General features: G+C 42.4%; 1 pseudogene; it reads right to left on the reverse strand.

Annotated features, from left to right (window-relative positions):
• Positions 1-2,715: 2,715 nt before the first annotated feature.
• On the reverse strand, positions 2,716-4,031 carry LOC112817820 (cytochrome c oxidase subunit 1-like; annotated as a pseudogene).
• Between the last annotated feature and the right edge of the window lie 4 nt (positions 4,032-4,035).

A 4,035-nucleotide genomic window follows, 5' to 3' on the forward strand; every position in this document is an offset into this window, starting at 1 on the left:
TGGGGGGTCTTTGTCTGGTTTTAGGATTGAGGAAATGCTGTCCTCATAGAAAGAGTTTGGAAGTGTTCCTTCCATTTCTGTGTTTTGACACCACTTTAGAAGAATGGGTATTAATTCTGCTTTAAATGTTTGGTAGCATTCCCCTGGGAAGGCGTCTGGCCCTGGGCTCTTGTTTGTTGGGAGATCTTTGATTACTGACTGCTTCAGTTTCCTTGCTGGTTTTGGGTCTCTTCAGGTTCTTTATGTCTTCCTAGTTCAGTTTTGGTAGTTTAGACCTCTCTAGGAATGTATCCATTTCTTCCAGATTGCCTAATTTGTTGGCATTTAGTATCTCTTAATATGTTCTTATAATTGTTTGTATCTTTTGGTGTTAGTTTTGATCTCTCCTCTCTCATTCAGGATTTTACTTATTTGGGTCCTTTCTCTTTTCTTTTTGATAAGTCTGGGCAGAGTTTTCTCCATCTTATTAATTCTTCCAAAGAACCAGCTCCTAGTTTTGTTGATCTGTTCTACTGTTCCTTTGGTTTCTATTTCCTTGATTTCTGCCCTAATGTTATGTCTCTTCTCCTGCTGGTTTCAGGCTTTAATTCCAAGATCTGTGGAAAATCCCCACAAGAAACTTGGGCGATGAAGGACGATGGCTGGCAAAATTGTACAGTGCCTTCCTCTTAAGGCCACACAGAGCATTTTCAATGTGAAGAGGGGAAAATATGTATATATGTATGTATGTGGATATATATATGAAGGAAAGCCACTAAGAAAGCCATTTGTGAGTTCTTTAACTTGAACTATTTTCCACTTTGCTTACTTTCTCCTGATTCTCTTATGCCTTAAGGGCTTTCTTTGTTGCACTGCATGATCCTGTGTTATTAGGCATCCTCACACTGTTCTGTAATCATGATTTCTTGAACATCTTTTCTCATATCTGTCCTAAAGGGCCAAGAAAAATTGGAGGATGGGGAGCAGAGAGCCTTGAGGGCCAAAAAACGAGCACTGCAGGTCATGTTACTTTGGGGGAAGTAATCCCCATACGGTGGCAATGAGTTTGCATTGGGAAGGGAAAAAATGCCTTCCTGCCTTCAAGGTGTTGCCCTTCTCCTTTCCCCATCAAACCCAAGTTCTCAGGTCACGTGCACATACACACATATTCCTTTCCAGAATGTGAAGAATTATTGAACGACCATAAAATGCCCTGAGTTCTTTGAAAACAACTCAAGAATCCGAATTGGAAATGCTGAGGAGGATAGTGAATATTGTGGTGGATTTCTCTAAACAAAGACAAGTGGCTGCAGAAGAGTTAGCTATTCCTGTGTGAATTGTCACAAATATTGTTGTATGAAGTTATGTGACGGCCTGTCTAGATACTTGTATTTCTTTTAGAATTAGATCTCGAGTATTTTTGCCAAATGCATTCTGTAGAATTGTGCCTGGCTGTCCTGCCTTGATGTGTGTTACCTGCATTTCCCGTTCTGTTCTAACTGCTTGTCGTGCTTTTTGTGTGACTCCTTGGAGTAGAAGGGGGAAGGTACCATCATTACAAACTTTGATACCTGGATCCCCTCTGGGTCTGTCTGCATTGTCCTTTAGGTTTCAGTGTCATCATATGTTCTTATCAGCCCTGAATTCAGTCAATTTTGGTTCAGTACGGGTCTTGGGTCAATAATGTGGATAGAAAAATGGAATTGTCTTGCTGCAGAAACACTGGGAATTTCTTTGTGGAAAGTGGGTTGGGGCTTCAGCAGTCCCGGATCCCTTCATCCAGTGTACAACTGACATCCCTCACTGTAGCCCAGTCCCTAAGAAGGCCAGGGTATTTCCCCTCCACCTGACATTTTAGGTGTAACTCTATTGGGTCTCAGCCAAAGCCCGTGGTTTCACTAGGGCTCACCTTTGCTGGGTGACCCTGAACTTCACTTGTTTCCTTCTAAGCCCATGCCCATAAAGTTGTTCAGCTTCTTTATAGTTCACTTGCCTGTTCCAGAATGTATTGATGTGTCCTGGGGAGATTGGCTCCCACTGCCAGGCTGCCTTTCTCCTAAGCTTCCTTCTTCTCCATGTGGTTCTCATGTTTCTCCATGTGCTCCTTAGAAATTGGGTGCATTCACTCATACGAGTTGGCTATTTTCTCCAGTGTTTCCTTTATTTTCTCAGGAGGAGATCAGGACCTAAAAGTCCCTCATTCACGTGGAAAAGTAAAACTGTCCCTGTCTTCCCTGGAGACTCAGCTTTGTGTTATTCCATCCCACACCAGGGGTGGGGGCTGCTCTGTGTCATTGGCATCTTGGTTCTGTTCATTGGTAAGTTCTTTTGGGGGTGGGTACCGTGTCCTGATCACCTTTCCGTCTTCCACACCTTCCACCTGAGCCACTCCATCACAGCCGGTCCAGAAGGCATTTGCTGAAGAATTGCCTGAGAGACCAGAAGCAAATGCATGTGTCTTTCTCTGTCTAGAGTTTTGACTCAGTTTCTAAGAGTCTTTCTGCATGTGTTCTTGAGTAAATCAGGTGTCCTGTTGAAACCCTTTAATCAACACCATGAATAGAAGAGTCTGAGGGCAACACAGCAAACCAGCCTTTCTAAGCATCCTCCTTTGCTGCTTTCACTTCAGTGAATTCAGCCTTGTTAAAGTCGGTTGACTCCATGCAGTTGATAGTTTTCCATCTTAAATCTGTTGCATGGAGATAACACTGTGAGTATGTGACAGTTCACAGCATTTTACACTTCAGGACATATTGCCGGCACTAAGATTGGCCTCTTTAAAGGAGGACTTCCGTGTAGCCTTTCGATATTTGTTGTAGTAAGTTCTACTCTTGCTATTTCTTGTTTGGATGTGAAGGCATCTCAAACTACAAAGATCATTAATATTACCAATGTTAAGGAACTAAATGAGCCCACAGGGGAGACCATATTTAATGTTGTGTATGCATCTCGGTAATCAGAATAGCATTAAGGCTTTCCGGAATGGCCAAGAAAATGTTGAGGAAAGAATGTTCTGTTGATGCCAACAAACATGATCATGAAGTGAATTTTTGCTCAGGTGCTATTAAGAGTATATTCTGAGAATAAACGGAATCTGTGAACTAACTTGCCCATGAGAGCAAATAGCAGTCCTATTGGTAGAACATATTGAAAATGTGCTACTACAATAATATGTGTCGTGGAGGACAATGTCTAGGGATGAGTTAGCTCATGCAATGGCTGTTAGAGCTCCTATAGTAAATCGGAAAATAAAGCCTAGGGCTCCTAGGATAGCAAGAGATAACTTGGTATTTCCTCTATGAAGGGTGGCAAGTCAGCTGAATACATCGACCCCTGTTGGAATAGTAATAATTATAGTAGCTGATGTAAAGTATGCTCGTGTTTCACCGTCTATCACTACAGTAAACATACGGTGGGCCATATGATAAAGCCAAAGAAACCAATAGATATTATTGCTCAGACTATTCCCACATACCTGAAGGGCTCTTTCTTGCATGAATAGTAGGTGAGATTATCCTGAAACCTTGTAAAATGAGGACACCTACTTCGTGGTGTGCAAAGAATCAGAATAGATGCTGATAAACACTGGGGTCCCCTCCTCTGGCTGCAACAAAGCGTGTAGTATTAAGGTTTCAATCTGTTAATAGTATAGCAATTCCAGGTGCCAATATGGTAGTGATAGGAGCAGCAAAACTGCTGTCATTGGGATGAATCCTGTGAATAAGGGGGTTAGGTATTGGGATTGCAGGGGGGGGAGTGTTATATTAATAATAGTAGTAATAAAATTAAGAGTGCCTAGAATTGAGGACACACCTGTTAGATGTAGTGAGAAAATTGTTAGATCCACGGGTGATCCTGTGTGAGCTAGATGGCCGGCCAGAAGAGGGTAGACAGTTCATCCGGTTCTGGCACCTGCTTCCACCATAGAAGAGGCAAGTAATAGCAGAAAAGATGGTGGGAGTAAACAGAAGGTTATCTTATTTGATGAATGCTACATCTGGAGCGCCAGTTATTCGAGGGCCTAGTCGATTTCCAAAACCACCAATCAGTAGAACT

This window comes from Callorhinus ursinus, unplaced genomic scaffold (assembly GCF_003265705.2).
Source record: "Callorhinus ursinus isolate GAN/ISIS: 27379988/994484 unplaced genomic scaffold, GSC_fseal_2.0 scaffold4526, whole genome shotgun sequence".
Classification (NCBI taxonomy): Eukaryota; Metazoa; Chordata; class Mammalia; order Carnivora; family Otariidae; genus Callorhinus; species Callorhinus ursinus.